At 29.5% G+C, this 25,336-nt stretch overlaps 1 protein-coding gene across 2 annotated transcripts in view; it reads left to right on the top strand.

Annotated features, from left to right (window-relative positions):
* Positions 1-238: 238 nt before the first annotated feature.
* The window catches only part of LOC129975678 (neurexin-1-like), a 373,471-nt gene continuing 348,373 nt past the window's right edge, over positions 239-25,336 (top strand). For both annotated transcript variants that reach the window (XM_056088803.1, XM_056088801.1), the window contains exon 1: positions 239-530. The gene's annotated coding sequence lies outside the window, so the exon portion shown is untranslated. The remainder of the gene's footprint in view (positions 531-25,336) is intronic.

Below are 25,336 nucleotides of genomic sequence, written 5' to 3'. Positions count from 1 at the left end.
TTACAAATATCCCACGTGATTTTAGAGATCGGAATGTGTTGTGAACTAATTTTCTTTTAGAGAAAAGTAATGAAGAATTCTTCTAAAGACTCTTGTAGAACTTTAACCTAGCTCTACGGTCAGAGACCCTGCTCACCAGGCTTCGGAACAATTTCACCAAGCATAGAGGTCGCTTCTGTTCTTTATCGATCCGAGTGCGTCTGTGTGCCTCGAACCTTTAAGCACTTCGTTCGATTGCTAAACCCAGTGGTGAGGTCCCTCTTAAGCCCCTGGACTGAAAAATATTTTAGTTTTCTGGGACCTAGAACCACGAACTCGACCCTCCTTCAAAGCTGCGGAAGCGACTGCTTGTGAAGTCCGAACTGTGCAAGCGCGGTTAAGATATTTGCTTAAGTACTTTGCTGTCGAAGATTTTTTTTTACTACTATTTCGAACACTTTCTTCTTATTTATTTTGTGCAAAAAGTGATGAGTGGGGTTGTGCTGATGGAATGAGCTATTTCGCCTTGAGGGGTGCAAGAATTTTATAAGGTAAGTGTCAGTTTTATTTTTATTTTGTCGTTTGTTTTTATTTACTACGATAGCGCGCCGATACGCTTGTGGTGTTGTTTGTAGAACTCTGCATCTTGACCGTCGATGGCCGAAGGCTTTTCTGTTTTTGCTCGAGTAGTGGTCGGTGTGCGCGAAGTTGCGCGATTACTGTCCGAAGGGAAAAGGAATTCTAAGTTTGGAGTTGTGACCAGTTGTAGATGTGACATTTTTACTACGAAGCAAGGTCACAGTTAACGAGATAGCTACGCGCTCGCCGGTGCTCGTTTCACTCTTGCGTAAAACTTCTTTCTTTTGTTGTATTTCCTTGTTCCAAATTAGACTGAAAGCAGGGGATGATCGAATATAGAAGAATATCACTAAGGGAAAAAAATACGAATTTTTTATTGTCAAATGCATGTCAAGAAGTTCTATTTTCTACTTTATTGCCACGTGTATTGATTATGAAAAACTTTTTGAAACTTTTAAACTTTAAAAATAGGTTTAATTTGTAAATTGTGAAGACGTAAATGTATTAAGCAGAGAGTTAATGTAGATAAATAATTAAAATGATGATGTTACACAAGGAAAAATCAGAAAGAACCGAATTCTTTAATTTTGTAGAATTTTTAAAGTTTCTAAGCATTGAAAATTTATAAAAAATAAAAACAAAGACTCTGAAGCATACTTCTTACTCATATGAGAATTTAATATTTTATTGTTCTATTAAATATGCAATTCTTTCATATTATATAATATAAATATTATTTGAAATTTTTGTTTGAGTTTTCGTCATTTTGTGTAAGTAATATGTATATATAGTTCTTAATTTTTTTAATACATTTTGACTTTGACATTGATTTCGTTTTTTATTATTTTATATAAATTAAATAAAATATTTTCCCCTATTCTTCTTCTTCTTTTTTTTTTTTGTTTGGCAAAAATTCGAAAAACGGCCTAAAACTGGTTTTTTGGAAATAGTGAATTCGAAAACCGGTTTTTCAAAAAGTCGTTTTTTGTATAAACCTTAATATAAACTTAACAATAATATATTATTTAAATACATATGTATAAATATTTTTAGTATATTTTCCCCTCTTTGTGAGATCAAGTTTTAAAATTTTTGAAAGAATTGAAGCTTTTTTTTCTTTACAATTATAAAGTACTATCAATAAGCAATATTTAAAAAAAATCATGATACAAAACAAAATAACATTTTCTTAGTATTTACTTTGAAAATATTTAAATTTAGAAGTCAGAATTTATATTAATATAAATGGATTTTATCTTTGTTAAGAAATTACATATTTTGTCTAATTACATTTTATATATTTGTATATATGAAATAATAGAATAAATCCTTAGTAAAAGACTGAGTTATTTATAATGTTTTAAAAAGAGCAAATATCTTAAAATTATCAAAACATTTCACATTAATGCATAATTTGAACCTTTAAAATAGATATTTAATCATTCTTTTATCAGATGGTTTTAGTTTAAGCATGTGTTATATCGCCTCAGATTTTTTTAAAAATCATAAATTTATTTTTATAAAATTAAATTTGTAAAAAAATATTAAAAAAATGAAGTATATGCTTACAGAGAAAAATTTGATAATACGGATTTTTAGTTAAATAAAAGTAATTTAACTATAAATAATTCGTAGTTTACAAATGGATAACTTTTCTTCATAACTTATTTAATTATCATACATTAACTAATAAGGTAATAAAAAGATTTTATAGAATGTTTTTATGAAATTTTATTTTAAATTTTAAATTAAAAATTTAGAAATTAACTTTCATTTCCAAAACTGTTATGGAAATATCGCAAATTATTTATTATTTATTGAAACATTTTATATCTTTTTTTTAGTTGCAACTTACCTTTATTTAAGAAATAAACATTGCCGTAGAATTTTTGCATTTTTTAAAATATTACATCATTCTAGAAATGATTTTATATGGAAATTGTTTCTTAGAGTCTAGTATTTTCGTTTTAAGTAATATCACAATAATATAATATTTAATTATATTTCTTTCTCATTGTAAATTTGTGAAAATATATTTTGAGCATATTTATAATTATAAATATTGTATTTTTGTTTTTAATTGCTGTAAGATTTGTGAAAACTGTTAGAAAACGGTAAGAAAAATTAGGTGCACTTTACCACTCTCCAAGAAAGCATATTTGAAATTTAATATCGATATACAAAATTTTTCTTAATTTTCACCAGGAAAGTTACAAGAAGCAACTATATTTATTTTTAATAAAAGATAGATATATTGCAGTAATATTGCATTACATGCTAAATTGATTATTTAAAAAAATAATATCTATAAAATCACAATTTATTTTACAATTTTTTTTTGCAAAATTGTGTCTTTTTGGAGAAAATATTTAAATGTGAATCATATACTGATTAAATATAAATAAAATATGAAATTAAATAAAAATGTATCATTTAAATAATAAAAATCCTTGCTTCTCTTAGTTTAATATGTTATTCGAAGCAATCTATTATATTACGGTATTCATTTTACAGTTTGTTATCATTAGTTATGTTTTTTAACTTACACTCAATTTTAAAATTATAAAATCGTATCTGAGATGATGCTATATGATATTTTCAGCATGAGAGCAGATAGAAAAAGGCTTTAATAGTTAGTTATAAAAAAATGTATTTTTTTTTGTGTGTAAAATCGCGTTTTTTAGGAAAGACACTTATATAGATAAACTTAAAAATCAAAAATATTAAATATAAATACATAAAGCGTAACTCGAACCGATGAGCAGCAGCACACGCGTCATTCATGTAGTTTTGACCACTGTACTTCACTACTGACGCTTCGACGTGGAAGTTGATATACTTATTCTAATAGTTGTTATAAAAATAATTTGTGTGCGTATAAAATCGCGTTTTTTTCCTGGAATGACACCTATATAGATAAACTTAAAAATCAAAAATATTAAATATAAATACATAAAGCGTAACTCGAACCGATGAGCAGCAGCACACGCGTCATTCATGTAGTTTTGACCACTGTACTTCACTACTGACGCTTCGACGTGGAAGTTGATATACTTATTCTAATAGTTGTTATAAAAATAATTTGTGTGCGTATAAAATCGCGTTTTTTTCCTGGAATGACACCTATATAGATAAACTTAAAAATCAAAAATATTTAATATAAATACATAAAGCGTAACTCGAACCGATGAGCAGCAGCACACGCGTCATTCATGTAGTTTTGACCACTATACTTCACTACTGACGCTTCGACGTGGAAGTTGAATATACTTATTCTAATAATTGTTATAAAAACAATTTGTGTGCGTATAAAATCGCGTTTTTTTCCTGGAATGACACCTATATAGATAAACTTAAAAATCAAAAATATTAAATATAAATACATAAAGCGTAACTCGAACCGATGAGCAGCAGCACACGCGTCATTCATGTAGTTTTGACCACTGTACTTCACTACTGACGCTTCGACGTGGAAGTTGAATATACTTATTCTAATAATTGTTATAAAAACAATTTGTGTGCGTATAAAATCGCGTTTTTTTTTCAGGAATGGCACTTATATAGATAAACTTAAAAAGCAAAACATTATCTAAATATAAAATTTGATCTAAATCATTAGAGCCGTTTCAGAGATACTCGAAATAAATAAATTTATATATATATACAAGAATTGCTCGTTTAAAGTTATACAAGAAATAACATATGAATAAAATAAAATAAATTAGCGGTCGTATGAATTTCACGAGAAGCGTACATTAAGAAGGAATTATACTGAATGCATACTTTTTGGACAGATTATTTTATGGAATAAGCACGTTCTTCATATTTTGATATATCATACAAATAAATTTTTTTAGATATTTTTTTCAAAAGTCTTTGTCTGAAATTAAAATTACGAACTTAAAAACGGTAAAGCCAAATCATCAGTGGAAACAGTAATTTTCGAGTGCCTTCGTTATTAATAGCATTATAAAACTTTTATTTGCATAACATAGAGGCAAAACTCTCTTTTGAATTACATTTTAAATCACATTCTTATATGGAAATACACGAGGAAATGGATGGAATTTCTCATGCTTTTATTATTATTCATTTTAGTGAATGCATAGAATGCAAATGATAATAGTTATGAACATAAATAACTCGAGCAAAAATCGCCAAACCTTGTTCTAGCAAGTTTAAAACAAGAAAATTGTGAACAACCATAGTTTTTCTAACATGAATTTATAATGTTCGGATATAATAACAGAGGCACGTTGCGATTAAAGTTACGATCATGTATCTTGTAATGCAATATTAAATAAGTACTTTAAGGAGCTTATGGATTATGCTAAGCTCCCCAAAAGATGAAAATATTCCATTTTGCTTTAATATCTCATCTAACTTCAGTTGCTGTAGTATCTTTTATTCATTTATTTCGTGTTTCAATAAGAGATTAAATTTTAGAAAAGCTTTTTTCTTCATTTTCAATAATCAATTCAAAAGTTTTTCAATCTATATTATAAGTTTATTTCAGCTTTTTCTTGCTTTTTCGGTTACATTTTTTTGAGATAAAAAGAAAAAAAATACGTTAAAAATAAAAATTTAAATAGATTTAAGGTATTTTTAGTTTTCCAAGTAAGGAAAACGGTAAACTTTAATAATTGCATTTTTCAAATGTGATGATTCTCTTAAAAAATATAACTTTTTTCACTTTTCACTTTTTTCGATTTAAGACGAACACATTTCAAAATACCTTAATTGACATATTTATACCGTTATTGATATATTTATATATTATATTCATACCTTTATTGACATATTTATATATTATATTCATACCTTTATTGACATATTTATAATTATATTATTTATTGACATACTATATATTATTTATGGCTTAATTTATTCTTGATATTTTAATCAAATATAAGACTAAACTAATATTTTATTAATCGGTTAACAGAAGTTAAAAAAAAGTGCTAAATTAGCAATTTATTTACTGACATATTATAAAACAAAAACATTATAATGAAAAACCTCTCTTTTTTACCAATTAAAAAATTTACACCAATAAATTCTTTTCCCTGAAATTCTAATTCAATAATTTTTTTAAATCTAAAATTACTCTTATAACATTCTTTATCGAAAGCAAACGACACGTAACTTCTCCTTCATAAACTGTATTCATATTTCGACCTCCTCTTTTACCTTCGGAAATCCTGGGATTGATTTTCATACTCCCTACCCATATAGATCACTTCCCCTGTTCAACCGACTTTCATAACTCCTACAAACGATTTATCAACCCCTGAGACGGAGGGGCGGTTCCGGAGAAGGAACACGTGCCATGTCCTCCACCCTAGAAGGAATGCGAAAGCTTCTTATGCATTGCATCCAGGAAAATCCCTCCTCTTCCTGATCTCATAGGAACAGACATAGGAAAGATAATTATTTTACCCACATATATATCATTTGTAGAAATATTGCAAAGTTTGGGATAATCCTTACTATGATGCATACTAAGTACACATAGAGAAAGAATATATAAACCAGCGATAAAGGTCTCCTCGAAACTTTCTTGCATACTGTGCTATAAAGTTCTTAGTCCCCCCCCCCTCCACCGCTTAAAATTGTGGACCTTGGGTAAGGCGGTGGATATATAGCATGGCATTGGTAAACGATAGTTACGAAATATAGACCTTTGGCGTGAATCTAACATTTTTACTAAATCTCCCCCCGGGGGGGGACCTCGAATTGAGGATGAGATGCTTCCGGCATGGTGGTTGGATCTCGCCACCCTGGAGGGTACACTAATAGGTGGGGGATCTGACTCCTCCCTTCGATGACGGGACGTACTTCCTTCGGGGAGGGTTGTACCTGTGGCCGGTGTCGGCCCTTAGGACTCAACCACAGTTCCCGCCAATGTTGCTGTTGCGGCGGTCTGGTCATTCAGTTTTTATGGTTTAAATCCGTGTGCCTTCGTGGCGGGTCAGAGAGTTAGATGGCTGACTTTTTACTAAATCTATTGTGATAATATGTATTTTAGTTGCTTTTTTTTCCTAATCGATTAAAATCAAAATTTTGACACGAAATTACGGTTGCAGTTATGGGATAATATACCAGATTTCATTGATTTAAGCCAATGCGTTTATGTTATTGCGTTTAAATACATACAGAAGTACAAACAGACAGAAAGTTAACCGTTTGACGGATTTGGTACAAAATTTAATATCTATATTTTAGATGCTGATGAGCACGTGAACAAAAATGTATTTATCTAACTTTTTGTATTTTATAGTTATGGAACTCACTTGTACTCGAACAGCCAAACAAGCAGACTTCCTGTAAATAGATTTCGTTTAAAATTTGATGAAAATCTGCGAATTGGGTCGTAACCCCATATACCAACTTTCAGCTATGCAGCTCAAAGCGTTTTCGAATTATCGTGTTCGCAGGCAGACAGACAGACATAATGGCAAAAATTTATTTTCGGACTCGGTTGTCTGTCGGGCAAAAATTTGCGTTCGGGATGTCTGAAATGCTGTAATTCCTCAAAATCTCGAGTACCATTTTTTTTTTTGATAATTACAATACAATTCAATACATTTCATAGTGTGGTGCGGATATTTGAAAGGGGGGGGAATGCCAGCTCATTCATTTGACCGTAGTTCAAAATTACGATACCCGTACTCAAATAATCCTATAATTGCTTTAAATCGTGTCGTCAATCTAAGTGAACTGAACTATATTTCATATAGAAGAAAGTAAAAATCCAATCTTTTTCTGATGAATCTGCGTTTTAGTTTTTCCCGAATCCGAAAAAATCCAGTTTTACTTTCTCGTATACGGATTATTCAAAGAGAAAATATGGCAATCATAAAAAAAATTCGAACTCGAAATTTTGACGAATTTCCACATTTTAAACTTCACTAAGCTCGAAACACGCACTTTTGGAATTATATCTGTGTGTCCATGAATATGATAGTCGTAAAAAATAAATAAAAAGCTTGAGCTATACGGATGAAATTTGGTATTCGATCTTTATTCCAAATTTGTAGATTTCTATTAAATCTTGAACGAAGTCTATTCATAAGAAATCTGTTTGTCCTGCAGTTCAAATATATATTAACACCGTTACTACAAAACAAAGACAGCCACATAGATAAAATTTAATATAAGATATTCGGTGTTTAAAAAATTCTTTACATTTAGTGTTAAAATGAGGCCTAAATCTTTTAGAACAAATTTAAATAAGAAATTAAAATGAAATCTACGATCGCAAATTTCAAGTTATCAGGTGAGAACATTGTTATTTTTTAAGTCATTGTTTGTCTTAATTATTTTAAATCATTAACCAGTTTAAACGGTTTGAAACAATTCCAAGACTTCTTTATCGGTCTTGGCAAACAAAGTTTTGGAGCTCAACCGATTTTGAGATGAAATAACAGCTATGATGTCATAGTTCTGCGCCAACTTTTAAAAACGAATCTGCTGTCAAAGAAGCATACGTAATAATAAAGCACTACTGGTAAAAGCAGGTCAACCTTTTAAAAACGCATCTTCTTTCAAAGAAGCATACATAATAATGATGCAATACCGGTAAAAGCAGGTAAAAAATATATGCGATTAAAAGATGATGATGAAAATTGCCATTTATGCTTTAGTCATTGCATTACGCGATTTCGAGCTTCAAAACCCCCTAACCAAAACAGCATCATGTTCTCAACATGATAATATAAATGTAACATATAAAATTTAAATATTTATCATATTTGGAACGAAATCTAACAAACGGTTGATTTTCCGTTAGATTGAAATCTCACAGTATGCAAACGCGATAACTAAGAAACGCAATGATTCAAGCATATTAAGTTTTGGTATGTGGTTTCGTTACCACAATTGTAGTTCTGTGAGAAATTTTGATTTTAATCGGTAGAAAAAAATGTAGTCTAAAATATATAGTCTGAATCTTAATTTTCTGCTACTAGTGTACTAACCGCATCCCACGATTCATTCCCCAAAACATAGCGAAAGATCTCACTCTAATAGGACTCTTTCGTATCTATTTTTCACCAATGTATGACGTTAAAAATAGGTATTTATTAAAGAGTATGCCAGAAATTTACGAGAGGCCACTTTCACTCCTAGGGATAACATTCGTTTATCTTTTTATTTACATGAAAAGTCAAAAACATAATGAATTGGACGAGTGACATTTGAATGTAATATTCACACCAAAATTGTAGATTTTTATCACTTTTCAATCAAAATCTATCTGCGAAAAGTTTGTTCGGCCATACGTGTATGAGCACAATAAATGGATAAAGTTTTGTGGATTGTTGAACATGAATTAACGCTAACAAAAATTTGTGTGTATTCTCATATAGCATCGTAAACAATTTTGTACTACACGAGGACAAATTTCACTTTTTTATAATTTTTGTATTTTGAAGCTTCTATCTGTCTTCGTACTTATGACCGAAATAACTCAAAAATATAATGAACTAGGTGAATAAAGTTTTGTATACGCTGTGAACTCTTATGTAACATGAATTAAAGTGACAAAAATGTTGTGACTAGTTCTCAGGCAACACTATAAAATCATTACAACTACTTAATAATTGGAAGGGCATAAGCTCTAAATCCCACAAGGACAAGCGAGAGTCCCAAATCGGAGCCATTGCCCGGGCAACATTATTGAAAATAACAAACAATACAAGCTAAAAATTTTAATGAAAAGAAAAAGATACGAAAAAAACTGGAAAAGGGGGTTGGGTTAACGGATGGTTTTTCTTATTACTTTATAGATGCTGTTCCAACAATTCTGGCCGGTATACTAAATTAAACATTAATGTTTCATTATTTGAAAGCTGATTTAAGCAGGATTGATTGAAAAGAAATATAAAGAGACAGAAATTTACAATACTAAATTAAAAAACAAAACAAAAAAAAAGGCAAAAGTTCGCAAAAGATTGAAAATCTAAAGATGTAAAAGCATAAGCACTTGCTCTTAATACTTTTTCAAAGAGCGAAATACTGGTGCATTTCAAAATACGAAAATAAAAGGTCAAGCCTGATATATGGCAAACACGGGAAACAGATACGATATGAAGAGCAATAAACAAATATGATTATGAAACGTAATTAGAGAAGAAAATACTTCTCAGTTCAAAAAAATTAGTATGGTATGTAAAAATGAAATATTGGTATATAAGAGACAGATTGATGTCATTTCAAAAGTAGGTTTTTCGAATTCACAGAGATTAAAGGTTGAGATTTATCAAAATATGTATTATCGATTACAATATTGTCACGTTTATAGGCTTAAGAAGCGAACACTCTTCAACAATATCAGTTTATTTAAAGTAAACCAAAGACCTCGGTTACTATAAATCAAGCTCTTATATACAGATGTAGAATGTTCTAGAACATTCCTAGAAATAACTGAAGAGGAAATGACGTACAAAGATTAAGGAAATTATAATAACTGAATATTCCAGAAACTTCTGGAAGAGCTGAAAGGAAAATAAATAAATAAATAACAAATTTATTTGGCGAGGATCGAACCAGCAATCTCTTTGCCCGCAGTCTGATGTCTTATCAACGAGCCACGGAGACATGTGGCTAGCTTCGTTGCAATTATTCGCTTTGTATACTTTCTACAAGAAATCAGAAATAAGACATCAATTAAATAAAGTTTTTAAACCGATCGTTAAAGAAAAATGCCGTTTGAAGTAAGAAAAATAACATAAGACTCTTTATTTTGAATAATGTTACTACATCTACTACTACATCCAACTCACAAGCCCCACCCACTGAATGACAAATTTTTATGTCTCTCTCTTACCTATTTAACAAAGACATCCTCGGAGTGATTTACGATTCCGCAAAGTCTGCTCTCTACTTTCTTTTCTTTTACCATTCGCTAATATTTAAATCTTCTCGGACTGATTGATAAGCCCATCTAACTGATTTCTGCTCCTCTTTCCACCCTAATTTCAAGTGTCAGTCATGTTTAAGTACATTATGTAATAATGTACGCCTAGTTTTCATATTCAAGTTAGTTTTTATTTTAGTGTGCACGTCAAGCCATTTAGAGTGGTTTATACGGAACTAGTAGGATTCGTCATTAGTTAAAAATTTTTTAAATACTTATCACGAATATTTTGGTTGTTAGCATTTTAAAAAAACATAGACTTGAGATTAAAAAAGAGCTAAGGGAAGGAAACCTTAGGATTAAGCAAAATTTGACTTTCTGCCAGAGAAACTTGACCTTGGAATTTGAATGCCTGTTTCCATGATAAAAAAACTATAGTTAAACTTTTCAAAATAGCCTTTAAAATTATTTAATTACAAAGTTTTAAAAGTCATTATAATGCAAATATTAATTAAGTAAATTATGAAAATATTTTATAAAAATGGAAATAATAATAACTATAAAAATATGTACTACCAATATGTGAATACAATTAGATATTAAAATAATAAAAATTTATACTAACAATAAAGATTAAAGAAAAGAGATGTGTGCGTGCGTCTGTGGGAGCGAATTGTGTGCCCTACAGGCTAAACCGTTTGACCTACAACTGCCACATTTTTCATAAATATATCGTAAAGGGTGTAAATGTGCGTTTCGGGGAGATTTTTAAAAAAAATTTAATTAGAATTTCAATTAATTAAAATTTAAGCTGAATTTTATTTTTTCCCACGATAACATCCAAAAATTTTATAGCAAAAAATAAATTTTGCACCATTTGAAAATTTGAAAAAATTTTCTTTTTAATGATTACAATTTAATAATGGTCGAAATTTCTTCTGAATTTTGGCAATTTTATAAAATTATTTTTAACTTCCAACAATAGATAACATTGTTACTCTGGTCTTCAAACCGTTTCCATTGTTTCATTAACTATCTGATCACATGATTTTTTTTGTATTGTTCAAAGCTAAAGAAGAGGATTTTGTTTAATGTTTATGTAGTTTATGAGGCGGATAAAAAATGGTTACAGTTTCCAGTGATATGAGTGTAATCATAATCATGCTTCGCTCCACTCGATGATATTTGAATAAAAATGAATGACCGGAACATCGTGACGGCATTGGCGGGAACTATGGTCTAAGGGACACCGGTCACCCTACAACTCTGAAATATAAATATAAAATATATATATAATATAAATAAATTTTGCTATAAACTATTAAGAGTAAGTTACAGAAAATATTTCATTGAAAGTTTTAGCAATCATTAATCCCAGCGAACCAACTGGTTGCAAAAAGTGACTAGTAATAAAGATGAATGTGTATGTGTGTGGCGCTCTACATGCCAGATCGATTGGTCTACAGCCACCAAATTTGGTACATATATACCTTGGAAGGTAGGAATGCGCACCTCTGAGCGATTTATTTTTTGAAATTTTAATTACGATTTTAATTATTTAAAGATTAATCTGAATTTTAGCGTTTTTCATCAATAACTTAAAAAATGTTATTGCGAAAAATAAATTTTAAACCTTTTCATAGCTTAAAAAAATGTCTTCATATTCATGAGACTTGAGTTCACTCCCGGGCTCATTTTTTTTCTTTTATTTTATTTCTTACAAATCTATTTCAAATTAATATTTTACAAATGGCTTTTAATTAACATGTTTTATTTATTTTTTATGCAAAAATAAATGTGCAATCTTCTAATACTTGGATTATAATTTAATAATTAAAATTAAAATAACTATAAACTTAAATGCGGTTTTTTCAAATATGAAAGTAAATTTAAATTAAATTAGCAGCTTACATATATTTCAATTAATACGTTGACATTTTTTTAATACAAATTAAGTTTCTTCTCATGATGGATTATAATTATAATTTAATTTCTGAACTTTAAATATTTAGAAATATAATTTTAAAGATGATAAATAATTTAACTAATTATTATCGTCTTAAAATATCAGAAGTTATTAAAATCAAATTAAAATTTTTTGATTTTAATAATGTCAAACAGCTTATTTTAACTCAACGAAATAGTACTTATATCGGAAATTAAAGAGAGCACCTAATAATTCGTTACATATATCAGCAGACATTCCCGATATTAATAATCGAAAAGAAATAAGAAACAGATGTTAAATTATCGAATGCATAGGCAGATGGTCCAACATCTTTAATAACATTACACTGTATGTTTGATACGCTGCCGAATTTTCAGAAGATAGATAAATATTTTTGAATGTGAATGAAGCTTGTTTTCCAATGGATCTATCAAATGTTGCTCTTGTGAACAATCATTATTTATCAATTGTGCAAGATGTTAGAATGTGTTTTATTTCCAATGTTTTTGCTGCAATTACCCTTCTGGTTCGTTTACGTCATTAAAAATTAATGAATGTAAAATGAATTTTTAAAACATTGTATAAAATTTTATGATGTAATTGTAATTAATATTTTTCACCAATTAAGTTACATTTATAATTATTTTTCAGCTTCAGTATGAAATTATAATTCAAGTATTAAGTGCATGAATGTTTATTTTTGATTAAAAAAAGCAATAATATATTAACTAAAGGCATCGGTAAACTGTTAATTAACTTAAATATATTTTTATATTTAAGAAATATTTATAGTCATCTCTCTTTAAAGAATCAAATCATAATTCGAGTATTAAGAGTTTTGCATTAATATTAAGAGTTTTGCATAATTCGAGTGTTAAGAGTATTAAGTTTGTGCACTAAAAATACGTAACATATTAATTAAAATATCTATATCAACTTAAGTTATTTGTATATATTTTTTTAAAAAAAACTACATTTAAATTTAAAATTATTTTTCTTTCAAAAAATAAATTGTAAGCCAAGAAATGAACATTGATTTTTGAATAAAAAAAAGAAAAACATGTTAATTAAGACTATTTATAAAAAATCTAATTTGAAATAATTCAGAAAGGAAGTTCAAAGAAAAAGGGTGTCGAGGGCAAAACCTATGTCTCATGAATACGAAGCTAATAGTCTATCGAGTGTGTCGTCAGTGGCATAATCTAGGGTCTCAAATTATTAGTATAAAAGCTATGCTGAGAGTTTGAAAGTCTTTCTCGAAATTGGCTGGTTATTGTACTTCAAAATTTAATAAATGAACGTCCTGAAGGTACATTACCATATATGAAATCCCATTCTAAATTCAATTTTCCAATCTTTGCCCTCCCTTTGTGAAACCTACTGAACATGGAAAAATCAGTCGAATCTTCATATCTTGTTCATTAATAATGAAAAAAGAAAAAGAAAAAAAGAAGCCAGGAGGAAATATTAATAGCAACAATGAAAATTATTTGAACTTCAATAATAAAATATATTGTTATAAGATTCGCTTTTTTTTAATTAGCTAATTATAGAAAAAAATTATCTCAAAAACTGATATTATTAAACTTTTTTTTTTTTTTTAAATTTTAGAAGGATACGGAGATTATTTTTGTGCTGTAATATTTTTAAAAGTTATCACAGAAAAATGCCAAAAATCTCGCTTAGCTTTTAATGAATTAAAATTTCTTCGTAAGTCATATTTCCACCCTTCAAGGTTCATATGTACCAGGTTTGATCGGCCTGGCCTGTAGAGTCCCAGCACGCACATGCACAGACACATACTTCCAATGTTATTATTTGTAGAGATAGAGATGGAGATAATTTTCATATAATTTGACACAGTTTTATGCGATAGATACACATTTTACCATTAATGCGGTTTTAAAGTAATCTTTTATTAATTCAACTCCATCGTTAATCCAATAATCCTCTGATGTGTGTATACCTGTTATTATTATTATTATTTGTAATTTAAAAAAAAATGGATTTAAAGGTTCTAAAACACGCAAGATTCATGCAAATTCTTGCATTGAAAATTTAGACGGTTCCTATTTCTTTCCCTTTACATATATCATAAACAAGAGAAAATAAAATGCTTTCAACTTATCCTTATTATCCTTACAATGTTACTCCTATCTTCTATTAGAAACATGAATACTTTAATGTGAGCTTGTATCAGAAGATAAAGAATTATTAGCTTGATCGACTGAACAATTATTTAATTATTTATTAGGCTACTGGAAGTTGGCCATGTCTAATTTATATGGAGATCTTAGAAGTCAATACATATTTAAATATGAATATATATATATATATAGAACTAAGTGTCAACAAGCCTTTTCATGTAAATATTTAATTACAAATTTCTCAGTTTTTTTTTGGAAGAAAGATGTGTCCTTAATGGCTTTTAATTATTTATTTGCTAGTTTAATTTTTCGGAAAGATTTTATGCAGTAAAAAATGGTGTTTATTTAGTGCTTTAAGTTTTTTGCATTCATGTTTTAACCATTATTTGCAATTTTTTTCTTTACACACTGTAGCAGCAAACACCATTTTTGTAATAAAAAATGTGGTAGAAATGTTACATTGTTTCCATTTTTATAACTTCCTTGTTTAAAGAATTCATATTTTGTAAAATGTCTTTTACTAAAGTTTTGGCAAATATTTTGGAGGCACTTTTTAAAACTTGTATTGTATTGAACAATTGTCTTTTTTATTTGATTTATTTCATATGAATAAAAGTAAAATTTTAAAATTCACTCGCACTAAATTTCAAAATTTACTCGATGTGTTACAGATTTCAAATTCTGTGCGCTGGTGTATCCTCGATGGCAGTATACTAATGTAATATTTTCAGAACTTAATGAGCAATAATCGATTTATATAATTACATTTTGAGACCACATACGTGTCGCCATCTGGAAGTGAGTCGAAAAAAAAATGATTTTAAGATTCAATAATATTTACAGTATTGAATTATAAATCAAAAATTAAAAGCAAGAAAATAATTGAAATATAAAAAAATTCAATTTTTGATATCTGCAACATTTGTAAAAGAAATGTTGAAAATTAACTGACTTTCAAGTTACGTCTTGAACAATGTACGTGAATTGATTTAGTTTAGTTAGGTTTAAGTCCTGTTTCAAATTAACACGAGAGAGACATATTTTAAGATGGACCTCGCAATTTCGGACCTTGTTCATTGATGAGGATGATACGTAATCCGCCATCCCCCTTCAAACTTCCGCTCGACATTGATTCGGATGTGTAATTTGTTTCCTAACATAACTTCCGGTTTTCTAGTTATAGCAAAGTTACAGCATATACTATTATGAGTTGAATTAATCTTCTAATTGTTATACACGGAATTGGTAGGAATAAAAATAATCTCTCATCCAAATACTTACGAATAATCGCAATAAAGTAGGTTTTCGCTGAAGCATTTTTCGTTGAATTTCTTTCACACCTTCTCGTGTTGTCTTAACCCTTCTCTAGCTACGGATAATTGTTAAGCAACTTTTGGCATTCGATATTTTTATTAGCATGACCCGAAACATCATTTTTTCATCCCTTTCGTTTTTCTCTTATTTTATGATTTGTAATAAACTTTCTTTCTCTCACTGTGTTCTCTATTTATGATCGGTGGATCGCAGGGGCTTGGTGGTAAGGTCTGGGCTTCGGAACCGGAGGGTTTCAGGTTCGAGAGCCCACTCTGCCGAAGAAACATCGTGTATGAAGGCCTCGTGGTGTACATTAAATCCGTCGGTATCAAACGTCCTATCGTCGGTGTGGAAGTTTGGAGAGGGGTTGCTAGCTCAGGTGTCCTTCTCGTCATGTGACAGCGGTTCAAAATTAGGAGATTGTGGTGAATAGCATATAAGCCAGTTAACAGCCCTGCTACCCGAGGTTTTGGTATCATTGTCATGTTACTGGACTGCTAATCACAAAGTCCCAGGTTCTATCCTTCGCTCATACCAATTCCCTAAATTGGTGACCTCGGACGCTGAACCTTCAACCTTCGTAACAGCTGTTGTGGCGCCACCTACACACAACCAAAGTCGTCAGACTCACTTGACGCAGCAAAACCAAAGTCGTCACACTCACGTGACGCAGCATCAGCAATCACTCACATACGCTACTCAACTGGGTACAGGCCCATTTAGACAACAGCCAATAAATACATCACCACTCAACAGCCATATCGTTCGTCTCACCTCTGACTCACTGGAGGGAGAGTCTGTGGTGAATAGCCTATAAGCCAGTTAGCAGCTCTGCTACTCGAGCGGTTATTTTGGTTTGCTGGTCATGTTACTGGACTGCTAATCACAAGGTCCCAGGTTCTATCCTCGCGCATCACATATCGCTAAAAGGTCCTTTCCAAAATAGCCCTAGTGTTGCTTAAAAGCGGGATGTTAATATAGTTAACTAAATTAACTAACTTTAATAGACTGGGGCTGTATAATCTTTCCCATATCCATTAAGGTCATTTGGGAAATCGTGAGAATTAAACAAAACAGCGAATTGAGAGATTAATTAAGCTATCATTAAATTAAATACAAACTGAGGGATGTGTATTTACGAAATAAAAATGGATATGAAAATTCAGCCTTTTCTGTCAATAAATAAAGTTTTATTTTATTATAACTTTGGAAAATAAGAGAACGAAAAACTTTTTTTTAAAATAATAATAACCATAAAATTGATTTTAATTGAATTACAACAATAGAAAGCAATATTTCAAACTATATTTGAAATGAAATATTAAAAATTTACTATGAATGGATTTATTTCTAACGGATTAGCTGATATACCTACGCTGATAACTTAAATCCTTTCATGTAGAATACTTTTAACATAGAAACAACTTTTGTATAAAATATTACAATAGTCAAAATCTTTTTTTCAAGATTTATGCTTTAAAGTTAAAGAGAAGTTTAAAAAAATGAGTGATAAAATTGTTCAAACTCTTAACGTTGACAGTAAATGAGTACCTACATATTTCCTTATTTCAAAATCATTAGCATTATATTTTCTAGAAAATTAATAATAATTGAATAAAATTATCAAAAATTAAATTGCTGTTATAAAAAAGATAAAATTATGATAGTGTAAATTTTTCCAGGATAATTTCATTCGAAGTTTCTCTGGATAAAAAGTAAAATAAAATTAATTTCTCAGAGCCCGCAGCAGTTGCTTGTCATCCAACATCTGTTTCATTTGCTTACAACGGTTTTACTTTTTTTGCCACTGTGTGAACGATTGACTTTTGTCTGCCTTTAGGCATTGTTAAACAACCACTTTGAAACAAATGAAAGCAAGCAACAAAGATAAATATGTTTTTAAACAAAACGCAAATTTAAAAAAAAAGGCAGTTGTAGATTATTTCAAAATCAACATTGATTTTATTGCATTTAATTTTTTTAAAATTAATAATAATTGAAAGAAATGAGATTGTTATGACTGAAATGATATAATTTTGAGTTTTAAGAAGATATTAAAATATTTCTTGTAAGATTATCTATTCTGATGTTATTACAGAAAAATGACAACATTTTTGATAATTTCTAATTATTTTAAGTTTAATTAATTTTTGCATTTTAAAAAGTTGATTTTTTCTTCTCTTAAACAATCTCTTCTTGATCTTTTCTTCTCTTGTGTCAATCGGAGCAGTTGTTTAAGGAGAGATGTGAAACATATATTTATGCATACATACGTAGCCATAATGACTTTTATTTATATTGTTAATCATAAAAGCAGTTCCTAATCGTACTACTTTAATTGTATTGAAACGAAAATAGCTTCATTAAAAAATAAATATCTTCTCTTTAAGAAGATATTTCCATGCGAAATATAATAGCTTCTAGGCACACTTTTTTGTTTTGTTTTTTTTTGTTTATTTTTAATGCCTTCATCCACAAAAACCACAGATGTTTTGCCGCTTGCGTGCGCCGCCCCAAACCATGACCGACTTTGGACTTTTTGCGATATTCAACAATTGTTTAAATGCTTGGAACGTCTACAGACTAGATCCTGTAATTCTAGAGTTCTGAGCATTCAGACGTTAAAGAGCTTCTCATTTATTGCAAAGAAATCTCTCTCAGCGCTGACTTGCGGCCCGTCTCAAAAGTTTTCTGCGTCTTTGGAGCTGCACGAGTTTGTTTTCTTTAGTGAGAAGCTGAATTTTTTGGATCTTGTAAGGTTTTAATCTAAGCTCTGTTTTAGCCATTCGTTGCACTGATCTGTCCCGTATTCCCAATTCACGAGCCATCTTTCTCATAGAAACCCTCGAATTTTATTAAACTCGCTTTTTGATAACCTTACGGCTATTGAAAGTGTTCATCATAGTTTTTGTTCACTTCCTGGACTTTGGTCCTCATTGCCAAGATCTGTGAAACGATAGATTGCATCAGACACTGTTTGCCGAGGCATATAAAGCAAATGAACAACTCCATACTATCGTTTTCCTTGCTTAAACAACTCTAAAATAGCATATCTTTTGCTTGGAATTGTAAAAAAGCCTAAAAACAATACATTAACTAAAAGATACAATATAAAATATCTTGTAATTGTAGTGGTAGACAAAAAGAAGTGAGCAAAAATAAAAAAGAAATGAATTAACTTCTATTCTATGATGTCCGAGTATGTTGTATGTAACTTTGTATGATGTAATAACTTTGTCCGAGTTTTTTGCCGCACCCTGTATAGATCGACGGACAATCAACTCTTTGTTAAATTTGGCTCAAAATTTGACAGGTTTCTACACTATAGATGTTGCATCTGTATACTGAATCATATCTATGTAGCTCTATTCGTTTTGTAATTATCTTGTTACATTATATTCGAACAGCCGGACAGAAGAACTTTCTGGAACATATTTTACTCAGAATTTGACAGAAATTTACAAATTTTGTGTAAAGATCGTACACTAGATTCGAACCATCTAGCGCAAAACGTTTTTGAGTTACCTTTGTCACAGACAGACAGAATGAAATTTCCAAAAATTCGCTTTTCAAACTCAGGTAGCTCTAAAACACGGAGATTCAGAGAATTTTTTGGCGGCTACTGTACCTTCTCTATACTACATGTAAGAGAAAGTAAAAAATGAATGAAAAATAAAGGAAATAGAAAGTGTATGTTTCGCGTTGCCACGTCGCAAAGTATATCGCAAACTCTGTTACCAAACAAACATCGCAAAATTTGTCGCAAACTCGCTAATTTGGTCACCGTAAACCTCATCAAGGAATCAAAATACTTCCATTTTATAGAATTCGTAATTATAATTTAAATGCTTTCATAAAAAATTCTTATTTTAAGTAAATATATAATCAAAATAATTATTCTCTATTGCAAATGACTGCAACTTCCTTGTAAACAAATTCAGGATGAAAAATGCGAACATAACATAAAAGAAAGTTTGAAATTTTGTGTGCGTGCGCTGGAATCGCCCTATTTGACTTCCTTTGATTACACAGTCAGCATTCAAATGGTAGTCCATTTCTCTACCGTATAAAACATTCTTCTTGCATTCTTTGAGTTCGTTCATTTTGCACGCAAAAGAGGCGTTAAGGCAGAGTTTGTGACATATCCCAATAAAATGAAAACTCAAGATGCAATTTCAGAAGGTTGAGATAGGTACGTGCAGAATGTACAGGTGGCTATCGAACGAGCATGAATGTCTGCGAACATTCTTCTCAGTTATTTATGCCGCCGATGGGAGCAAGGGAAATCCTTCCGAACAATTATTATGTAAATAAACAAAATTATAAAATTCTTTCTGTATTGTGTTGAAATGTTCTTCTTGCCGTTCTTGACACGAAGTTACAGACCGTTTTGAATAACCTTTTATAATCTATACTTGTAATAGGAAATATATATGTGTCTGCGATTTCCAGAGAAACCTATCACATTTAAAGCCTTAATATTAAGTTCTCAATAGTTGTAATGATTATTCAGTACATCTCAAAGACAGAATTTTGAAATTCAATGTCGAATGTTTTTTATTTAATATTTTGTGTTATTTTAATTGATTTTTCGTTAGCGTTTACTTGTAGAATCGTTCTTGATGATCGTAAAAAATTCATATTTTTTATTCGAAAAGAATAAAAAAAAATATATATATTGTTTTACAAAAATTTCTTCTGGATTTTTGATGAAATTTACGTGTAATTTTACGCAAGTTAAATTTAAAATCCATGCTACAATATCCAGATTATACGTCTCTAACATAAAGGTAGGTTTACACTCGGTCAGTTATGAGACGGCCAGTAAGACAACGCATGCGCAGAAAGGGACTGATTTATGTTGGCCACAATTTCATAAGATAGATTACAGGCATTTCCTGCTTGGCTAAAAATTGCCGTTTTGGCGTCCCTAAATTTTTCCTTTTCACTGCGTATCGTATTAAAATGATGGATATTTACACGAAAAAACACGGTAAAATGAAAAGAAAGAAAAAGCCCAACATACCTAACTTTGAAAAACTATAAAAGAGAAATGGCAAATAAAATTTTAAAAAAATCTTGCATCAGAAAAAAATAAAGAGCAAAAAATGTCGGAATTAATCTATGATAAGTGATCAATTTTTTCACACCAAATTCTACAAACGCATGCGCAATAAGAAAAAATAAAAATAAAAATACAATACGTAGGGATGTTGTTGTCCCGTTGGGACAAGTAACATTCTAACACCATTATTTTTTTAACAATTTTTTTGTGATAATTATTTTAACATTTATCTCTAATTTCAAACAAGAATAATCAAATTACCTTTTTTCACTGAATATTATTTTCTCGTATATGCTGTTCCGTTTCCGTCTTTATTGCGGTTGCATTATTCTCTTGCGTTTTCTAAAAATTATTTTGCCATATCGTCAATAAAGAAGTAGTGTTTGGAAAAAAAATATATTCGATTATTACGCCTCAGATAACACTATGCAAAGACAGTTTATGTATTTTGAAAATAGGAATAAAATAATTTATGTTATATTGTACAGTGATGTCTTTTGACATAACTTAAAATTTTATTTTTCACTTTTTCTTATACGGAATTCAAAAAATTCGAACTCGAGATTTCAACGAATCTCCGTATTTTAGACTTCCTGAAATTCGAAAAACAGACATTCTTGCTGCAGTATTTGGAATTATGTCTGCCTGTCTGTCTGCAAACACGATAACTCAAAAATTCTTTGAGCCAGACGGGTGAAATTCGATATATAGACTTAAGAACAAATTTGTAGATTCCAAAAAACCTTTTTTGGAAATCTATTCAGAAAAAGTCTGACTGCATATTTATTTGAGTGTAAATAAACTTACATGATTACAAAAAGTAAAGAGTTAGATTAATAAAATTTGATACAAAAATTGAGCAAATAAAATATAGAATCTTTTATACTAATATAGTAATATTAGCAACTAATATGCTAATATATAGAAATATCAAATTTTGAGTCAGATGCCATCAAGGAGCTGTACATTCCTATGCTTGCAAACATTAATAACGTAAACGCATTGACTTAAATCAATGAAATTCAGCATGTGATCTTGTGTCTGCAACCATATCTTCATGTGAAAAAAAATTTCCGGTTAGAAAAACGTTATTAAAAATACGTATTTTCCCGATAGATAGAAAAAAGAAATGTTAGATTCCCGCCAAAAATCTGTATTCGTATACCAAAAATCTATTTTAAAGCTTACGAGAAACCACTCTCGCTGGTTAATTAATTTCTTTCCTGAGTGGAGAAGAATTCTCTTTTCGGGAAATCTTAGAACTCAAAGATTTTTGTCGTTAATGCACAGCAGAAAGTGCGGCTTCGAGGATAGATTTAATTTTTCGCTCATTTAGAAGAAATCTCCTTAGTAAGTCAAAAAATCCTGAATATTATTTTCATATAATTTCAGTTCTAATAGAATCGTTTGCAGAATGCTTTCTAATTACATTGTCTTTCTTTCTTTTTTTTATATTCTGTTTAATTATTTGTTTCAAATTTTATCGTCTGCAATTTGCCTAACGATAACATAATCACGATGAAAAATACATATACAAAATCGATATATTTTTTTACTTTGTTTTGAAAATTTTATTTTATGGTGCTGTTATTTTGATTTTGCTGACATGTAGTACATGTCGGGGATTCTGCTGGTAAGTTTAGCATAATCGAATTGTTTATAAAGAAATGAAAGCAGAAAAATTTTAGAGAAAAAAAAAGGAAATTAAGCTGAATTTTCTTTATTCTTGCTGAAAATCGCATTTCCATTTGAAATGAAACTATATGCACAAATATTCAAATACTATCGACAACTTCTTTTTTTTATTTGCCCCATTATGCAAGATGTAATTGGGAATCAATTTGTGCTAAAAATGACTCCACACGCGTATGAATGTGCTTAGTGCGTGCAAAAAGGGGTGCGTGTGCCCGAGGATTAAGATCCAAATACATAATGTATTGGCAAGTAAATTTGCCATTTACTAATGTAGCAGACGAAAAACTCGGTCATTTCATGGAGAACTATACTTGAAATATCGATACAAGTATTGTAATCCTTTAATCAAACCTTACACAATGACATTACAAACTGAATTCAAAAGAAGAATAGTTTAAATACAATAAATCGATCCAGCAAATTTTCTTAAGCACTTCAGTACTAATATCAATTTAATTTAATAATAAATGGCTCGGGTTCAAAAGTAAGACTGATTGTCGAGAGTAATTCTTACCGCCTGACAAAAATTAAGCGAATTATTTGCGATATCGATTAGGTAATGCGAGGACCTAATCGATTTTTGCTTTGCCCCTCTCTCTAAGTCATCAAAGAGCGAGTTCGTTCAATGAACTAAATGCAGATGATAAAAACAAGATGACAGATAATCAATAACACTCCCTCTTCCCCACCTATTCGAGTGGATTTGAGAACACTTTGCTGGTAAGTGGTAGTAACCAAGAGTTAAAAATATATATGCTGAGATAATTAAATTAATTTATTTATTAAAAAATCGCTTGGTCGTTGAACTGGATGCATTGTTGTCGCGTGATTAAAATGTGCGTATTTTTTTAATTTTGACATTTATCTGCAAAATTTACTACTGATATCAAATCATAAAATATATGAAATTATTATCTTTTTAGTTGGTTTAATTTAAGATAAAAAATCGTTTGGTCGTTTACTCTGAGTTTTGTTATTAATCAAGTATTGTATGCTTTATCTTTTTAAGATATTTTAATTTGTTGAAGATTAGTTTGATTGTGTGCTATAAATATTAATATCCGTAGGTTGGAAACTTGCTCGCCCCCAAATACTCTAATTTATTTTTTAAAAAATTCGTTTGGTGTTGACTCGCGTAAAAAAAAAAAAAATCTACAAAGCAAATAAAAAAAATTAAAGTTTCAAATTCATTTAAAAATGCAGATGGTTGAATAGATTTGTATGTGAAAATTCTAAAATCAAAATTTATAATGGTTTTGGAATATAGGCTACTGCATAATGAAATTATTTTTTAATTGTTTAATGGTTATTGATTTATTTGATGATTTTCTTTTATAATCAGTAAATCTTTTAATTCATTTTAAATTTGGCTCTGAAATGAAAACGAAACGTTGCTCTTTAAAACTCATAACACAAGGTTTCTAAAGAGAATTTATATTATAATTTTATAAAAATTACTTAATTATATTTAAAATCTTCTTGTAACCCGCACATCTAAACGCTGTTTCGTTTATACTAGCTGATATATTCAGAATTACAAGGGATAAAAATATTTTCACGTCTTTTATTAATAAAAAAATAATCCATTTTATTAATTATCACTAAACTTTTGATAAGCTTATTCCAAATTATAGTATTTGTCTACAAAACTTGAAGTACAATACGATTTTACATTTATCTCATACCAAATCAATTAAAAAAAAGTTCATATCGGAGAATAGACGAAGCGCCGTCCTCGTCATCTGACCGAATTTTAAAATTACGATGCTGGCTCCAACATAGCTTTTACACTGCTTCCAAACATGGCGTTGATATAACTAAAATGTGGAAATAAAAATATATTTATTAATAGCATTTCATAGAATTTAAACTCGTATGTAAATAAATGCCTTTTTTTAGAGAATTATACATCATATTTTAAAAGTAAATATACTTTTATACAAAATATGGAAGCACACAAATCTTTTATCGTCCGTAAATTTATTTAATTTAATATGAATATATCTAGTTGCGCCAAACGATTTTCAAAAATTTCAGAAAATAATTTTTATTATTATTATTATTATTGTATAAGTCGATAATTTTTATTTTTAAAATTATACAGAATCTAAGATTCATTGCTATTGCCAACTTAGAGGAAAAATTTCAATGATTTAAAACATCTATAATAATTGAATCCAAAATGAATGGAAACAATAAAAACAGAATTGCATTTTGTGCGCATGGAAGCATAGTTTTTAATTAAAGTAAAAAAGGAATTTTTAATTAATTGTCATCAATTTTTAATATTCGTTGATTTTCACAATATTTGTAAACAAAATGTGTAGACAATTTATTCAGTAATAATTTTATTAGCGTTCGCAAACTGTTTCAGAATTCTCAGATAGATTATTACGTAACTAAATGTGATACAATGTTCTACAGATTCTTCTGGATGTGAAAGAGAGTAATCACTAAGACAGGGACGTCGCGCCGTGATCGGCTTAAAATGGAAAAGAGGACAACATAATATCTCATTTCCTTTGAACAATTTAATTGATAGTTGCTTGATTTGCCCGTTATTTGACGTTATAATCCCGTTATTTGATGTGAACCGGTCTAAAATCAAATAAATTTGGATAACTAAAATATTTCAAAGGAAAGCTTAATCATTTCAGTTTTTGATAAGAGATATACTTAAAAGATAAGAAGTATTTCCTTTGAAGGTGGGATCACAATTTCGATGATTCAAAATCAAGAGTTTGAAATTC

The sequence above is a fragment of the Argiope bruennichi genome, chromosome 7, assembly GCF_947563725.1.
Source record: "Argiope bruennichi chromosome 7, qqArgBrue1.1, whole genome shotgun sequence".
In the NCBI taxonomy this organism is placed as follows: Eukaryota; Metazoa; Arthropoda; class Arachnida; order Araneae; family Araneidae; genus Argiope; species Argiope bruennichi.
The sequence above is the reverse complement of the archived record's forward strand: the minus strand, read 5'-3'. Positions and strand labels throughout refer to the sequence as shown.